Below are 19,531 nucleotides of genomic sequence, written 5' to 3'. Positions count from 1 at the left end.
CGCAGGGCTGCACGATGGACTGCACCGCAATGTTATAAGTCGCTGACAGAAACATACTTCTGGGTGAGTGGGGGGGGGGGATTGGAAGTGAACGTCATCAGACTGGCAGGGGCTGCTCAACCAATGAGAGGCTCCCCCTTCCAGGCTATACTTCCCTTAATGGCAATCTCGGGAACAAGCCTCATTGACCACAATGGGAGTTACTTCTGAGTAGACTTCCCAGATCTATGCTCAGTTCTGCCCATTTTTTCCCTTTCTCTCTAAGTACCAGGCTTCCACATCAGCAGGCACCCCTGAATAAATGTGCTATCGCATGATAGTGCAAATGCATGATAGTGCAGTTTGGGGAACAAGCCTCATTGACAGGCAACCCCAAACTAATGCACTATCGCACAAATGCACAATAGCTTATTAGTTTGGGGGTGCCCGCTAACTCCTGTTGCAGTCAATGAGGCTTGTTCCCCAAACTGCACTATCACGTGCTTGTGCTATCACACGATAGTGCAAATGTGTGTTAGTGCTAATGCACAATTGAGTGATAGAGTGATAGCGAGATACTGACAGAGGGTATGTGTATTGATGGAAGAACTGCACAATAGTGTTATAATGAGATAGTGCCTTAGCGTGTAATATGAAAACTGGACTATGCCGCTTGCAGCACTGTTTCCCGGGTGGAAAGGACACAAAGGAATATTAGCCATGGATCCTCCCCATATGTAGTTCTGGGTAAGCGACCTGAGATAAACCTGATTTTCAGGCTGTAGCGGGAGTACTTGTTTGCCCGTGATAGCTTACTTATACGCAGTACTGATATAGAGCTTGCTTATTTTCAAACTTTTTTTTAAAGGTCCCTCGGCATCCTGCTCCAAAATGATGGTGAAACTTCTGGAAAACAGGGAGGGAAAGGGTTGGGTCAGTGAGGTCATGGGCAGGTGAGCGACACACCCCCATGGGCAGGACTATGATACCAGCGCAAGTGCTGGTGATGGAACATACCTCAACAGGACCACAGCTGAACTGAAGTAACGAGGAAAAGTCAGACTATAACCCGTCTCAGAAGAACCATTTTTTCCACAATAAACTCCAGGGCAACTGCTGGATGACCACAGCGTCATGTATCCCTAACGACCTCCACATGCAGCCAGTTCGGAGTAAATTGCTCATGGAAACACGCCCCTGGTTAAAATGGAAGTACAATCACTGTTACTAATTAATAGGAACTCTGGGGTGGAATATACACATCATATGATCCCTTATTTTGGAATCAATTGTAGGTGTATTTACTACACCTACAAAAAAAGTATTCCTATGCAGAAGTTGTGTTAATGGGAGATTTTTAATGCCTGCCAGTAATGGTAAGGATTTAGTTAATTAATATTGAGAAGCTTTTTCTGGAGGAAGAAGATAGAATGTGTAATCAGATCTCAAAGGATTGTAAAGTAAAAATGGACCTCAAAGGATTATAAATAAATTGGTTTACAGTAGGGATGGAGGAGAAATGTGTCAAGTTCAATTTTTAATGCAAACGTACCTAGTTCCATACTTTTGGACCAGTATATGAACTAAAGTTCAGTTATCCTTTGACATTTGCACTTCTCCAAATTTTGCAGTGGAGATCGCCAATCAAAGGATATGTACAAATGCATATATTAGTGAAAATGTTCAAAATGCATTATATTAGGAAAAGTGATTGCAAAAATGTCTGTATTAGGCAAAAGTGTATGCAAAAATGTCCGTATTAGGAGAATTGTGCACAACATTGCATATGAATCTTCATGGCAACTTTAAAAAAAATCTCGGCATTCAGGACAAAACAAATTTAAAAATGAGAAACTGAGAGAAGCCAAAATTAACAGATTCGCCCAATATTGTAATAAACCAATACATAGCTGGTGTGATATGCATAATATGTCACTCCAAACCACAATAAATGATCGGCAATTGTGCATCCAGTTTTTTAAAAATGAAAGAAACATTTTATAACCAATTTTTTAAAAAAGTTAAAACATTTCAATATAAAACACCAGCTTGTCAGCTTTAACAGAATAATAATTATAAAAAGTTAATAAAACATAAGGAAGAGGGTTTTTTTATTAAGGAAAGTTGGACAGAGTGGGTGCAGACCCTGGAGACTCATGATATCATGAAATTTTGGAAGTTGGTGACTGATATGGAGGTCAGTCCTTCTCAAGAATTTGACGGTCATATTTTTCAAAGTATGTGGGAGGATTTTGGGGGGGACAGCAGTTCAATTATCTTAACTGGTTGACTCAACTCCTCCATCGCTGGAATCTGTTGACATCACCTGTGATGGCTGATGAAATTGAGTCACAATAGCACAAGCTAAAAATAATACAAGCTTATTTGCCCAACTTACTGAATGGTGGGCTCCAGTATTAGTTTGTCACAGATCTAGATGGGGATGACTTTTCCTACTGGTGGGCCCCTTCATTACAAGGGATCTCCCAAAAAAGATGAACTTATAGGCTGCCCCCAATCAGGATAAGCCTCTTGACACACCATATTCTGGTCAGTTCCTTGGGGGAATATCTGACCCCTGTTGCCAAGGTTCCCTCCCTTCATCCCAGCCCTAGGCAATAATAAAAAGAAAGATGCCTTGGATTTTCTTGCCCAAAATACAGACACACAGAACTTAACACAATCTTGTAAAAATCCTGAGAATGCAAGTGGTAGTGTTGCAATCATGCAGTCCCCCATGTAAGAAAGAGTTTAGTGAGAATCCCCTTTTAGAACAATGCAGCCAAATGTTCAAATATAAAGAAGAGTTTATTTGGAGGAAGGGCGGGGGGGGGGGAGAGAACCAAGGGAAGGCAACAATCATATAGTGAATTCCAAATAAAAACAATAAATTCAGTCTAACTTATATAGTTATATGTTATCTACTTGTAGAATTTTGGGTTCCAACACATATGCAGAGGTAATTGCAGGGAGGATGGTCTGAGAAGGAACATTTTGGCCTCCTTTTAGATGTTATATGGAAGACTAATGAGGAGAAAGCAAAGCCTTACTTTTATGGGGATCTGAGTTCAGCAAAAGCCAGCCCCATAGTGGAGACTGCGTGTTGTTTCATCCAATAGTGTGATACCCTCTGGTCAGTGGTCTAGCCAGAAAATCAGAACATTGTTTAGTGGCTGGGCCCACCTTCATATCAATCCGAAAGCCTCTTTTAAATTACAAAACAGCTGTCCAGTTCTATCCGGGAAAACCATTGTGCAACAGAGCTTATGTTTTGGATGCATATCAGGGAAGAAAGAAATGAGATACGTGTGTTCAGGTGTCCTGCCATGGTGCCAACTTACCAGATCCTTGAGGCAGCATTGTTGGGCTACGTCAGCATATAGGGGTTTGTCACATATCTCCCTACTTAAGTTCAGTTTTAGCTGAGTTTGTTTTACACAATAAAACAGTCCAATGCATTCCTGTGGCCATTCTGAAGGTCACTTGAATACTATGGCTATGCTAAAGGCCAGGAGCATGCATCACATCAGGAGTATTAGGATGTTTGGGGGTACTGACTCTGTTACCCATGAACAGTTTGGGGGCTCCCTCTTTTTCCTGTGGGGCTTCTGGTATCATTCCAATGTATTCCTATGGCCATTTGGAAGTCTAGACCAGTTGTAAGGCGAGGTTGCTGGGGGCGGGAGAGAGGTGCATGTGTAAGCATGGGAATTTTTGGAAATGCATCACACACATCCTGCCTCACATGTCTACACCCTTTGAAACTGGTGTTTATAGAAGATTATGTAAGACTGCAGTCACCTTCTGTATATTTTATTCTGATTTCTTTGTGTATTTGGAGATAATCCCTAGAAACTGCTGTCTTGGGGGTCATAGGAGTTGTTCCCTAAAACCACTCCATTAGTAAGTATTTTGACTGAGAGTTGTTTTCTATGAAAAATACATGTTTGTCTATTTTATGTATTTTGATTTGAAGATGATCCCTAAAATCTTGCAATGATTTCCTATGGCAATTTGGAATGAACCAATGTATTTCAATGTCCATTCGGAGTCTTTCTTTTTAGTATGTCCCATGGGTAGCTGCATTCATTCTGTGATTGAGGAAGGGTCTCCAAAGTTATACCACCCACTGAAACCTCATCTGTTTAAGGTAATGCCATGTAACTGCTTTGAGCAAGCTCTTAGCAACTGGCTCAGAGCAGCTGGTTACCAAAAATACCGCAGCCTTGGAATCTTCTGTGCCCAATGTCAGATTTGCTGCATGATTCCTAAAGAATGAACTTAGAACTCAATCTCTTTTATCAGATATAAGTTTTATATAGGATAAGAGATTTTATATATAAGTTTAATAGACTACCACACCTCAATGGCTTAAGGCAGGAAACAATGTTATCCATAAAGCCCCTTTACAAGATTTTTGTTGTTGTTTACAAAATATTATGCTCCCTTTCAGTTATAATGGTTTGCATCGTGTTCTCATCTCGCCCTATCATGGCATGAAGTTGGGGCAAATTTTGCCTCCAAAATCTTCATTCAGTTCTAGTCTGGTTACACATGAATTTGGACTATGAGTTGAAATGCTACATTTTTCCTTCCACTATCAGAAAACTTGTGCTGGTATCAAAATGATCAAAATGTATCTCTTCTCCTTTTCATTAAATGCCTTTGCTGAAATCAGTATAAGATATTATACAGTCTCTATGCATCATAGCTAAGGGAAACCAGGTCAACATCCTGATTTTTACACACGTGATCCTCATGATCTTTGCACACAGCTCTTCCCAAACTGTATTGACTGCAAAATCAGAGTTGATACAGACCATCCTTTTACCTTACATCTGCCCCAATATGTGATAAACTCTTTCCACTTAGAAAAGTGATATAGATCTGGGGTCTCCAAAGTGGTGCCTGTGGACATCACTCTTGGCACCCACCAGGCCCTCTGTCTCTCCTGATTTTAATTTTATTACTTAAGGATTTTAAAAATTATTTATTTTAAAACTAGGAGACTGCCATGCTGCAAAGCAAAGTGCTGCCGTCCAGCTCCATCTTTATTTGAGTTTAAAAGAGTGGTTTTGTGTTGTGGATCTCAGATCCCACCTGTGCTTTGTACTTAGGTTCTTACTAGGCAAGTAACTTTTCTTTTAGGGTGACAAATTTGCCTCCTGGAAAATGAGTGTTTTGTGACTGTCTATGCCCACCATGGTAGACATTTTATCAATGAGCAAGCCCTCCCATGGCAGCCATTTTGTGAGAGTGCCCATGACACTCTCAAAATTCCAAATAGGCCTACCAACCCTTAGATCAGGGAATCCCTGATATAGACCAGACATGGTAGTTTTCCATTCAAGGGATTTTATATATGTAATGCATGCACGCACACATACACACACACCTTAATGGTGAGCATGGTAGCCACTTCCCCATGGTTGGATCCTGCAAGACTCCATTACAATAAAAATCAGTACAGTTACTGCAAGCAGCATCCAGAATTTTCACAGCCTTACATAATCCACATGGAGGGACTTCGTAGCAATGTGCAAAATTCCCCATTCTGGTCTCATGGAGAATGAGTCAGACCTGTTTGTCTTGAGCAGAGAACCATTGGGAGCTATCGGGAGCAGAAAATGACAGTAGCCACCTCAAATAAGAATGGTCTCATAACACTAGTCAACAGGGAGGGTCATTCATTCAACACTCACACTCAGTTTCAGAAAGCAATGTCACCCCAATCAAGAATGTTGCTAAAATAGCTTCAAAAGGCATGGCTGCCATTTTCATTAGAATGGAGCAAGAACTAAGCTTCTGCTCCTTTTTTTTCTTTTCTAGATCCAACAGATCAAGGATTTAAGGACAAATGAGCTGCTATTCTTGACCTCATTTTGTCATTAAATGGACAATCTAACTCTGAGATCTCCACTACTGATCAAAGGACTGAGAAAGTTCAGTCACAGTTAAGCAGCCAGAATTCAGCGCCACAAGTTGAAAAGTGCATGGAGATCCTTTAGTTTCTTATTACAACACCCTCAAAATGTTAAAATTGAAAAAATTCAAGAGAGATGAACTGGATTTGTCTAACGAGAAGTTTACCCATGGTTAAAACCCAATATTATCCATAAAAGGGTACGGTTTCAAGAAATTTCTAGTTTTCCATCTGATGTGGACCCCAGTAACTACCAAGGGGACTTGTCTGATACCTCTGGCAAAGGAGATTCACATTCAAATCTTTTTTTTTCATCAAGTGCTACAGCCTCGACATTCCAATGAAAACCACAGCAGGAACAATGGCTATTGCACAGGTCCCAAAAAGAGTCAGACTTAGTAAATTTGTCATCATACCCTTTGACCCAAGAACAAATTACTCTCCTTAATACAGGACTTTCTTTCATACCAACCCTGATTTACAAGTCTTTAAATACTAGGGTTGATTTTTTCAAATTAATTCGATTGTTGAAATCAAGACATTTTTTCAATGATGCACTAGATCAGAAGGCCTCTAGATTCAGAATGTCCAAATTCACTCCAGTCGTGAATAATCCTAGTATCATTACCTTTGAATGGGTTGTTTTATGAGATGTGGCACAACTAGAATGTAGTAACCACTCCCCCTGGAATAACTTATCCCAGAAAGAACAGACATTTTGGATTCTTTAGCCAACAACACTAATCTCGTTATAAAACTAGCTAATAGGGGTGGAACTATAGTACTTCTGAATTACCAAGAAGTACAATGACAATTAAATGCTTCAAGCAATTATCTACCCTTAAGTAAACATCCCACCACTGACATTCATTCTATCATCAAGATTATAGAATGGGAGGCATTAGCTTTAAGGCTACATCGATAGTAGCACTGCTTCCTTTTCAATGAAAGAATCATCCCAAACACTTGTTATTGTAAACATATCATTGCATCTTCTAGATCCAGAGCAAACACAATCAGTCGACAGTCTTTGTTTGACCCCACACGAGAGCAAGGACGAACAGATTTTTTTTTCACAGAAAATTAAATCCATCATTTACAAACATTGGCATCTGGTCTAGGATATACCGGGCTGTAGAAGACTTCTAATTGTGGGGTTTTGTAAGACTTCAAATCTGGGTGACAGATTGGTCCATACAGATATTTTTCACAACATTCCCCATGCTCAGAATGTCAGTTGCCACTATAAGTGTGGACACTGCAAGTATTGTCCGCAATCCACAATCAAGGAGTTCTGAAATCCAGTGGACAATTAAGATCATTTACCAGTTGCAGTTCCAATCATGTCATCTATGTCATCAGGTGTCTCAGTCCCAAGTTATATGTGGGTCAAACTTCTAGACCGCTCAGGCTGAGGATTACTGAGCATAAAAGCAAAGTACGTATATACCCAGAACGTGGAAGCTCCACTGACCACCCACTTTATGCAATCAAGTCATCTACCTGATTTGTTAAAAAAAAAAATTGCTTTGGAATATATTCAACAGATTCCTTTTAAACGCACTGCGCTGACTGAGATATTGGCTAAGAGGGAAACTTTCTGGATATATAAATTAAATTCTATGGCCCCAATGGGCCTCAGTGACAAGTTAGATCTGTCTGTCTTTGTAACTGAGTTCTTCTTGTAATTGAGTTTTTAAGTCTTTTTTTCAGCACAATTTTTTTCAGCCATTGCAATTATGTGTTTCCCTCTTATCAACTGGACCTCATCCTGCAGATAAAGTCAAGACTGTACTTCAAATGGTAATCGGTTACCTTAATTGTTTTTCTCGCGTTGCCGCAACTGTACTACATTATACTATATAAATTCATTCCTTGGCCACGGAATACCTCCTACATGCTCGGCATTAGTGTTTAGCAACATGATTCAACTGGGAACATACTAGGTAAGAAATTATTTTATAAACCAGAAATTAAGATACTTTCAATGACTGTTTTGGTTAAGCATCCTAAACACTCACCATGTTATCATATTTTAGGGCAACAAAATAAGCTTTCGTGATGGAGTTAACAAGCTTCTGTAAAAATCTTTTGAAGTACTCCAGATTATTGTTTCTTCGAACAGCCTTCAGGTAACAGGTTAAGACAGTAGCATACTTACATAGCATTATTTCAGGCCCCCGCAAGAATAATTCATGTTCCCCTTTCCCTTCATTTCATAGCCTCATTATTGAGCATGGTGTAAAAGAGGAATATAGTTCAATTGAATACTTTGGTCATATATACACAATAGTTTCTTCTGAAGAAGTATAGAAACAACACCACATTCCAGATTTGCCATCATTCACCTAAGAATTTATCCAAGACACATTCACACAAGATAATTGGGGCTGGCTCATCATGATTTGTACAAAAAGGACATGTGTACATTGTATTCATTGCTATATGAGTGCCTTTACTATTGTTGAGTATGGTAATTGAGAGACAGTATTATGTATCTATACATTTGGTGATTTTAACTCAAGACAATCAGGGTTGGCTCTTTAGATTTGCTCACTTAAAACAATTTATGTTGTAAAGATAATTGCATCTTTTAAACTGATTAAGGTATAAAATTTCTTATAATTCAGCTGGTTCAGTTTATACATACACAGGTTGATCTATTCACCCTTATACTTGGGTTGGCTTATTGAACATGATATGTATTTATTCAATTGACTATGTATGATCGCCTGCAGGTTTGTCAAATATTAATATTCAGAGACAGTGTGATGTGCATGTAAACTTCTGGTCAGCCAATTTTTTTGTGAATTTCGTTATATTTTGATTCTTATAAACATTTTTAGCATTACAATTGAACCTTTTACATTATTTGTGGTCCATTTGATCTGGTTAGAGATTATCTGGTTAGAGATTATTTGTGGTCCATTTGATCTGGCTAGATTTTTAAAAAAATACCGTGATAGGCTACGTAAATCTTTACGTAGCCTATCACAGCTGAGTTAAAAAAAACAAAAACCCCCGCGTGTCCCGAAATTCTGGCCGGGGGGGAGGCGCCCCGTCCCTCCCGCCGCGAATCCTGGCTGGCCGGGTCTGCAAATGGCGGCGGCCATAGCCACTGCCATTTGCGTCCCTGCAGTCAGCCATGATAGGCTATGTAAATGTTTACGTAGCCTATCATGGCTGAGTTAAAAAAAAAACCCGCGTGTACGCAAATGGCGGCGCCCATGGGCGCCGCCATTTGCGTTCCTTATTTTGGCACGTCTAGTCTATGTAAACATTTATGTAGACTACGGCGAAAATAAGGGGGATGCAAATAGCGTAGCGTCTACGCTATTTGCGTTCCCCTTATTTTCGCCGTAGTCTATGTAAATGTTTACGTAGGCTAGACGTGCCAAAATAAGGAACGCAAATGGCGGCATCCATGGGCGCTGCCATTTGTGTACACACGGGTTTTTTTTTTTAACTCAGCCATGATAGGCTACGTAAACATTTACATAGCCTATCATGGCTGACTGCAGGGACGCAAATGGCGGTGGCTATGGCCGCCGCCATTTGCAGACCCGGCCAGCCAGGATTCGCGGCGGGAGGGACGGGGCGCCTCCCCCCCGGCCAGAATTTCGGGGGGGAGGGACAGGGTGCCTCCCCCCGGCCAGAATTTCGGGGGGGAGGGACGGGGCGCCTCCCCCCCAGCCAGAATTTCAGGGGGAAGGACGGGGCGCCTCCCCCCCAGCCAGAATTTCAGGGGGAAGGACGGAGCCCCTCCCCCCCCACAAATCAAATTTCGTAAAAGGTAAATGACTTTCGTACATCCCTACATTGATAAGCATTCTTTAGAGTCCGATTCTGTAGCCAACTGTGGGTCCACCTGATACCTGTTTCATCTAGCCCACTTCTCGCTAGTTTGCTAATCAGGAAATAATGGGGCACTTTGTCTAAAGCTTTGCTGAAGTCAAGGTATATTATGTCCACAAGGGAGGTAGGTATGTACGAAAGTCCCTTACCTTTCATGAAACTTGATTCGCGGTGGGGGGGAGGCGCTCCGTCCCTCCCCCCGAAATTCTGGCCAGGGGGGAGACGCCCCGTTCCTCCCACCGTGAATCCTTGCCGGCCGGGACACAAATGGCGGCGGCCGTAGCTGCCGCCATTTGCATCCCTGCAGTCAGCCGTGATAGGCTACTTAAACATTTACGTAGCCTATCACGGTATTTTTTTAAAATCTAGCTGTGATAGGCTATGTAAATGTTTACGTAGCCTATCATGTTTTTTTGTTTTGTTTTTACTGGAAATGGCGGCGGCAGCCGGTCGGAAGACCAGCCGCCGCGGCCGCCGAACCGCTGCCACAGCCGCCGCCAGGGACATTCGCACAAGGTAAGTCCCGTCCCAGGGGGGCGGGGGGGGCAGACCGTTTCGCCACCAATTTCAGGGGGCCGAATGCACTAGTATTCGGCCTCCCCGAGATTCGTGGCGAAATTCTCTGACATCCCTAAAGGGAGGTGACTTGATCAAAAAATGAGATCAGATTACTCTGGTAGGATTTGTTCTTGACAAACCCATGATGGCTTCGAGTAATCACTGCATTGTTTTCAAGGTGCTTACAGATGGATTGCTTTATAACCTGCTCCAGAATTTTCCCAGGGAATTAATGTCAGACTGACTGGTCTGTAGTTCCCAGGTTCCTCCTTTTTGCCCTTTTTGAAGATAGGGACAACAATAGCCCTCCTCCAATCATCTGGCATTTCACCTGTCCTCCATGATTTCTCAAAGATAATCGACAGTGGTTCTGAGATTCTTCTGCAAGTTCCTTTATTACTCTAGGACGCAGTTCATCTGGCCCTGGAGATTTGAACTCATTCAAAGTAATTATGTGTTCCTTGACCATATGCCTATCAATCTCAAACTGCAATCCTGCCCCTTCAGCCTGTACTTCGCCTTTGCCAGGGGGCTTAAAGACCCTCTTTCAGGAGAAGACTGAGCCAAAGTAGGAATTGAGCACTTCTGCCTTTTTCTTGTCTTTTTCTGTTACCATTTTGCCATCCTTATTTAATAGCTGAACCACTGTTTCTTTCCTCTGTCTTTTACTATGCAGGTATCTGAAGAAAGCCTTTTTGTTGCTTTTAGCATCCCTTGCTAACCTCAGCTCATTCTCAGCTTTAGCCTTCCTGATGCCATCCCTGCAATTCTGTGCTACCTGCCTGTACTCTTCCTTTGTAGCCTGGCCTTTCTTCCACTTCCTATATGTGTTGATTTTTGTTTTCAGGTCATCTCTAAGCTTTTTGTGAAGCCATGTTGGCTTCTTCTGTTGTCTTCCTACTTTTTTTTTCTTGTTGGAATTGTTTGGAATTGTGCCTTTAGAATTTCCTTTTTAAAAAACTCCCACCCATCTTGGACTCCTTTTCTCATTAGAGTCGCTTGCCATGCGACTTGACTTATCATTGTTCTGAGTTTAATAAAATTGGCTTTCCTAAAATCCAAGGTACGGGTTTGGCTATACTTGGCTTTGCTTCTTTTAGAACCAAGAACTGAAGTATAACATGGTCACTTTCCCCCAGAGTTCCCGTAACTGCTACTTTATCCACTAAGTTATCTCTGTGGGTTAGGATCAAGTCAAGGATAGCCAATCCTCTAGTTCCTTCCTCTACTTTCTGTAGGAGGAAATTATCAGCAACACAAGTCAAAAATCTCTTGGAGGGGCCATGTTTTGCAGAATTTGTCTCCCGACAAGTATCAGGGAAACGGAAGTCCCCCATTACTACTACATCTTGCTTCCTTGAAACACTGGCTATTTGCTTTTCAAAAGTTTCATCGTCGTCTTCTCCTTGATTGGGTGGCCAGTAGTAGACTCCAACCACCATGTTCCTTTTATTCTTTGCTCCATTTATTTTAACCCAGATGCTCTCAATGGGGCTACCAAGCTCATCTTCCTGTATTTCTGTGCACATATATGTATTTTTAACATATAGTGCAACCCCACCTCCTTTTCTGTTCCTCCTGCTCTTTTTGAACAAGTTATGTCTTTCACTTGCTGTATTCCAGTCATGGGAATCATCCCACCAAGCTTCAGTTACACCTATCAAGTCATAATTTCCCTCCTGTATTAAGAGTTCAAGTTCGTTCTGTTTATTTCCCATACTCTGGGCATTAATGTATAGACATTGAAGACCATATGCTTTATATAGTCTGTTGTGGTGGTGTATCCATTGTTACCCCCAACTTTATGTCCTCCTCCCCCGTAGAATTCAGTTTAAAGCCCTCCTGATGAAGTTCTTCATGCTGTAGCCAAACACATTCTTCCCAGCCCTTTGAGGTGCAACCTGTCCTTTGCCAACAGTCCATCTTCCAGGAAGTATAGCCCATGGCCCCAGAAAACAAATCTCTCGCGTCAGCACCACCTTTGTAGTCAGTCATTCACCTGGAGTATTTTTCGTTCCCTTTCTATCCCTCTTCTAACTACCGGAAAGATGGATGAGAAAACTATCTGGGCCCCAAAGTTTCCTGCCCAAAGCTTAAAAATCTGACATGATTTCTTCATAGCTCTGCTTGGCAGTATCACCTGTTCCCAGATGGATGAGAAGAAAGGGATTTAAAGCCCCTGTCAGTGGGCTTTATGAGCGTAGACAACCCTTCCTTCACATCTCTAATTCATTCTCCTGGGAGACAGCATACCTGGTGAGTCCATGGGTCTTCGCAACATACTTGGGTTTCAATCCCACGCAGGAAGGAGTCTCCCACTATTACTACTCTTCTCTTCTTGTTGTTGTAGGACTTGGTTTCATTGCCTCTGCTTGACTGACCTTCAGCCTCTTGCTCGCTCTCATGCAGATTCCCCTGTAGTTCTTCCTCTGCAGGCTGGCCTCCAGTCTCATCCTCAAGTACCTGAAAATGATTCCATAGTTCCACTGCTTCCATTGGTGCATAGTAGGGATTTTAGAGACTTCCGCCATGGATCCCAGGGAGGCCAAATTCCAGTGAATTCGGCCCCCCAGAATCCGTGACGGAACGGAGCAACCCGCCCCACCACCCCATGAAAGCCCCGCGATATGGAGCCTACCTGGCTGTGGCTCCGGCGGTGGCAGCAGCAAAGATCTGGCGGTGGTGGCTCCGGCGGCAGCAGCAGCTGCAGCCGCTGCCAGGCTGTGGCCGCTACGCTGGCTACCATTTGCATCCCTGGCAAGCCATGATAGGCTACGTAAGTATCTATGTAGCCTATCACGGCTAAAGACACGGATGCAAATGGCGGTGGCTACGGCGGCCGCCATTTGCGTCCCTGTGCAGCCCAGCGGCCGAATATCTGGCTGCAGGCGGCCCTGGCCAGTGGCTCCACAGAGTCACCGTGGAGCAGAGCCAGCCAGGGAGGATTCTGGGGGGAGGGACGGAGCGCCTCCCCCCCTCCAGCAGACGCTGCCACCAGAACAAGGTAAGGGATTCGTACATCCTTAATACATAGTGACTTCTAGTTCTTCTGCTCCTATCTGTCACCCTTTTCCAAGGAGTATCCTCTACTTCGTTTTTCCTTGCCTCAGCATTTTCCTTTTCTGCCTCAGTTTGCTGTTGCTCTTCTAACTTCTGTACTTTGCTTTGCTGCTGTAGTTCCATTGTTCTGTCCAAGAACTCTTCATCTTTCCTTATTCCCTGGAGGGTCGCCAATTGCCACTCCAGTCCTCTTACGTTTTCTTCCAACAGTGTAATCAACTTGCACTTGTTGCACGTGTAGGCCATGTTGATCTTAGGCAAGAAAACAAACATTGCACACACCTTGAAGGTCACCACCACTGGATAGACTTTTCTTTCCATAGTCTCTATTTCCTTTATGTTTCTAGCTTTCTGATGGTACTGGCATAGCCTGTGCTTTGTCCTCTATTCACTGGAGGTTAACAACAGAGTCTCGCTAGTATGGAAGTATGTGTTACAAGAAAAGAAACTGAAAACAAAATTTGTTAGGGACCTCCCCCTTGACCTCCCCTGCCAAACTCCTGTTTGTGCTCCCTGTTCATTCACTCTGATTGCTCGCTCTCTGGGAGCTTGCTTCCTTGTATAGCCCCTAGACCAGCTAGAGCAGCTTCCTCTGCTCTGCTCTGCTCTGCTCAGCTAGGAGGCAGGAAACAGACTGCGCTGTGTGAAGAAGTACTTCCTTTTATCTGTCCTGAATCTCCCACCAATTAGCTTCATGGGATGACCCCAGGTTCTAGTATTGTGAGGGAGAAAAATGTCTCCCTATCCACATTCTCCACACCATGCATAATTTTGTACACCTCTATCATATCTCCCGTTACCCTCCTTTTTTCCAAGCTAAACAATCCCAGTTGTTGTAACCTTCCCTCATAGGGGAGATGCTCCAACCCCTTGATCATTTTAGTTGTGCTTTTCTGCACTTTCTCCAGCTCTACATTTTTTTTTATTTTAGGTGTGGTGAGCAGTATTCCAAGTGTTGTTGCACCATAGATATGTATAGATGCAGTATGATATTGGCAGTTTTATTCTCAATTCCTTTCCTAATCATGCCTAACATGGAGTTTGCCTTTTTTTTTTTTACACCGGCCGCACACTGAGTTGACATCTTCATTGAGCTGTCCACCACAACCCCAAGATCTCTTTCCTGGTCGGTCACCGCTTGCTCAGGTCCCATCAGGCTATACTTGAAGTTGGGATTTTTTTTGCCTCAACGTGCATCACTTTACACTTGCTTACATTGAACAATATTTTCCATTTAGATGCCCATTCTCCCAGTTTGGAGAGATCCTTTTGGAGCTCCTCACAATCTCTCTCTCTCTGGTTTTTTTTCACCAAAAAGAACTCTAAGATGGGTACCATCTAGGCCGCTGTTATCACATGTATATATTCAAATCTTGGAGACTGACAGATCGGGTACTTCATTAGATAGGTGGATTCATGATAGATCACTGTAACTAGGGATGGACGAAAGGGACTTACCTGGTCCCGCAGCTTGCTTGGCGGTGGGGGGGAGGCACCTCAGTTCTCCCCCCGAAGTTCAGGCGAGGCGGGGGGAGGCACCCCGCCTCGCCCGGCCGAAATTCAGGCCGGGGGGGAGGCACCCCATCCCTCGCCGCCAAAATTCAGGCCGGGGAGGAGCGCCCTGTCTACCCAGCCGTGAAAAAAAAAAGGAAAGTAAAAAAACAACAACACACACCCATGATAGGCTACGTAACGACGCAGCCTATCACAGCTAGATTTCCAAAGTCAGCCATGATAGGCTACGTAAATCGTCACGTAGCCTATCACGGGTGACTTTGAACAACAACAACAAAAAAGCGCGTACGCAAATGGCGACGCCCATGGGGCGCCGCCATTTGCATTCCTTAGTTTGGCACGTCTAGTCTACGTAAAGATTTACGTAGACTACAGCGAAAATAACGGAACGCTATTTGCGTTGCCCTTATTTTTGCCGTAGTCTACGTAAATCTTTACGTAGACTAGACGTGCCAAACTAAGGAACGCAAATGGCGGCGCCCCATAGGCGCCGCCATTTGCGTACACGCTTTTTTTTTTCAAAGTCACCCGTGATAGGCTACGTGACAATTTACGTAGCCTATCACGGCTGACTTTGGAAATCTAGCCGTGATAGGCTACGTAAATTGTCACGTAGCCTATCACGGGTGTTTGGGGGTTTTTTACTTTCCTTTTTTATTTTGCAATGGCGGCAGCGGCAGCCGGTCAGAGCAGCTGCCAAAACGCCGCCGAAACGCTGCTGGGACCCGCCGCCGAGAGGGACATTCGCACGAGGTAAGTCCCATCCCGGGCGGGGCGGGGGGCCAGCGGAGAATTTCACCACCAATTTCGGGGGGCCGAATGCGTTGGCATTCGGCCTCCCAGAGTTTCGTGGAGAAATTCTCCGCCATCCCTAACTGCAACTCCACCTCCCCACCAATTGGATCTTGCCTGCCAAGTCAGCTTTTCAATCAGGATAAAGGTTTGGATTATACAGCTCTTCTCAGGTTATTGACCTAGCATTAAACAACAGCATTTTATGACCTGATGGGTTACCACTAAAACAGTCAAAAATCTGTCAGATAGATGATGAAACAGAAGAGGAACAGCTATAGGATGTCTCTTTTCACCACACCTGGCTCACACACATACACATACACAATCACACACACATATTACCCCTCCCCCACTGCAATGAGGCTTTTAAAAAAGCCTTGTTGCAATGGGTGAGGAGCTATTTTTCTGAGAGGGATCACAGCACTGGGGAGGGTTAGACCTTCCTGTCCCAGCAGTGCCCCCCACAAAGTGCCCCCCCCCAATGCAATTAGGCTTGAAAAGGTTTCCATTGGCACCAATGGAGGCTTTAAAAAAGACTCATTGCAGTGGCAGAGTGAGGAGGGGAAATCCCTTATCTTCTGTCTCCAATTGGTAATAAGCCAGCAGGGAAGCTGGTGGCCCAGATGGGGACCCCCCTCCCGCAGGCCATAGGCCCCCTATCCCTGACTAAACCAATTCTACTACTGAACCCACTAATTAAGCTTCCCACCCCATGAAAATAACTGAGGCAGAGGAAATAGGTGCAAATAACAAGACTCTCTCACTCAACCCAGACAATGACCCCCCTCAAATACATAGCCATATCTTCACTCCATCTTCAGTGTATTGGGAGGCAAAAAGCTCCTCCTTCCCCACCCCAGGGCTTTCCTCCCACCAAAGCCCTGGTAGAAAGAGGATGTGCACCAGCCCTCATACCAGCCTAAGTGGTTGGCTTCCTTTCATTTGCTCCTTCAGTAGCAAACCACCAGTGCTGCCTCCAGCAGGCCTCACTTTATGGCCCCACTCCCAGAAGAAGGCTGCTTACAGCTGGGTATTTCCTGGCCACTTCGATGGGACTGATGACCCCAGGCCATGCAGGACCTGCAGTTCTGGCTCTCTCGTTTCTGCAGCAGCAGCACAGGCACTGGTGGAGCTAGATGGGGGTGGGGGATGCTTCCTCTAGACAAGAATGCTGTAAGTGCTGTAATGACAGCTCTCCTATAACGGCCTACCTCAAATCACTGGAAGGCTGAATCAGATTTTCATATATTATCTTCCTAAGTCTCAGGGAAAGAAAAACAACAACCAGAAAGCCCTTCTAGAAATGGAACTGGGTGGCTTTGTGCACTTTTGGCTTTGCTTGGAAGAAAGTACGCTAATTTTTTTTAAGAAAACATATCTTAATATATATTTTGCACCCAAATGTGCTTAACAAATATAAAACGGAACAAAATCCTTTTAAAACTAGAGCAAAGACATAATTGTATTTGCTCAGCAAATTGGGGTAATATAGGAGACTCAAGAAAACTAATCCCTGTGGAGTTTTCTTTATTTGTCTGTATCGGTTTCCCCCTTATTCTCTCTGATGAAAGATGAGGTACACTGGAAAGCAAAGCGCTGTGTTAGAATAATTTGCATGGATTCCCAAGGTGTCTTTTATCCAGTTCAATAATATTGTAACTCATTAGTGGGAAAGGCTAACTAATATCCTAAATCAGTAATGCTATGCTTGTAAGTAATTCTGAGTGTAAAAGAGAATAAACTATCATGTAAGGTGTCTGTTAATTGATTTCCTTTCTATAGCAGCATTTTAATTAAGATTTCTGGTTTAGAACAGGAGGGAGGATGTGGTCATAGAGATAAACTAAAAGACATCAATTCATCTCTACATGTAACTGCTCCATCATCTCCATTCCGACCACAGCAGAAAAAAGCAAAGCAGAAAATAACAGTGGGTAAAGAAATGAAGATCAGTTGTTGCAGCAAGAAAAGCAAACAGTATAATGATAACTGTGAAATTATGGTTCTAAATGGTAGAATCTAAAAGCATCATGGCATCTTCTCTAATGAGATGTCAGAGATTAAGGAGAGGCAACTTAGAAGCTAATTCTCCTGACTTAGAATAGCATGCATAATTTCAGATGAATAATGTCCTATAGAAAATTGTCATGTTGTCCAAAAATGGTGGCCCAGCACCTAGATCCCTTTGATAGTGACTTTTATGACTGGGGCCCCATACCAGGCTCATGCCCCAAGTCTACTGGATCTGGAGCTTGAGGGGGAACTCTTGGAGGAGAAACTATAATTTAAGAGATTCCCAACCTGTGGTGGGGAAACTCAGAACTTTGGGGGAAGTGGTCTGCAGCACAGGGATGGATGAAAATTTTCTTAGGTTCACATTTTAATGCAAAATTACTCAATTTGTACCTCCAAGAACTAAGTGAAGATCTGAATGCAATCCCTACGTTTCCAAGCTTGTGATGCATTCTGTCAAGCAACAACAACAACAACAAGTGTTTGATAATCTATGCACTTTTGGAAAGCATGCAAAGAAATATGCATATAGTTCTAAAACGCACACAAACACACTTTAGTCAATGGGTGCATGCATAGAAAAATCTGTACATTTCAAGAATGTGCACAATAATACATACAAATGGGAGGGGGATAGCTTAGAAGTCTGATAAAAAAACCCTAAGCAAATTCATAAAGGAGAGATCAATCAGCAGCTATTAGCCATGGCAGCTAGATAGAACCTCCTCATTCCTATTCACCTCCACAAGGCCCCTTCATGCCCTGTTTGTGAACTGCCTGGAGGCATCTGGCTGACCAGTGCTGGAAACAGGATGCTGGTCTAAATGGATCTTTGATGTGATCCAGGCAGCAATTTCTTACCGTCTCAACTATAATTAGATAGAAAAACTTCCATGTTCAGATGCAGTCTGAATACCAGTTGCTGTGGGGCAATCAATGGACTTCCCAGAAACATCTGGTCATCCACCGCTAGTAAACAACATGCTGGACTAGGTGGATCTACTTTGGATCCAGTAGGACTCTTCTTGCATAGAATAAATCCCCTTGATTCCTTCCTAGTAAGTATGCACAGGACAGTGCAGACACACGCCCTGACCCTAATTGTGTTTACTTGGATGCAAGTCCCACTATGTTAAAATGGAGCTTACTTCCAGATGAGGTAAGTTAGGCTGAGAGAAAGTGACTCACCCAAGGTGTATCAGTTACTTTTTTTTTTTAGGAGGCCTCCACCAAAGAGAAGGCAAGATAATAGAACCCCCATGTTTGGATGCAATCTACCATGCAACCTCATATTTGGAGGCAGACTTGCATCTGAAGATGGAGGTTTTGCTATCTAGCTGTCATGGCTCTAACTGTAATAGCTTCTCTCTTGTGGTGCTTCTGTAATCCTCCCCTGTCCACATCCAGGTTTAAATCTCCATCCACTCACACACACATGTGTATGTAGGGCAGTCATGGGCTTCCCAGAAACATCTGGTCACCCACTGCCAGAAAACAGGATGGTGGACTAGATGGACCCACTTTGGTATGATCCAGCAGGGCTCTTCTTGTGTAGAATGTGCATCAGACTGGGAAGCCCAAGCAGAATCGGGCTGCTTTGGTCTGGTTCTGTTGGGCATTGAGGCAAAGTGGAGTTCCCTCTGAAGCCAATGGAACTGGAGCCACTTCAGAACATGTCTTCATTACTGACTTGTGTTTCAGACAGGATACATGCCCACAGACGTTATGTCTCCAAATAGCATCTTTTGCTTTGGTTTCTCCAAATGTTGCAGGGGGAGGGGGGAGGGAGCGCAGTTGAGTGACAGGCCCACCATCTAATCCTAGGGCACATTT

Source organism: Heloderma suspectum, chromosome 3, assembly GCF_057233095.1.
Source record: "Heloderma suspectum isolate Gila_16-S chromosome 3, 16-S_ref, whole genome shotgun sequence".
Taxonomy (NCBI): domain Eukaryota; kingdom Metazoa; phylum Chordata; class Lepidosauria; order Squamata; family Helodermatidae; genus Heloderma; species Heloderma suspectum.
The sequence above is the reverse complement of the archived record's forward strand: the minus strand, read 5'-3'. Positions refer to the sequence as shown.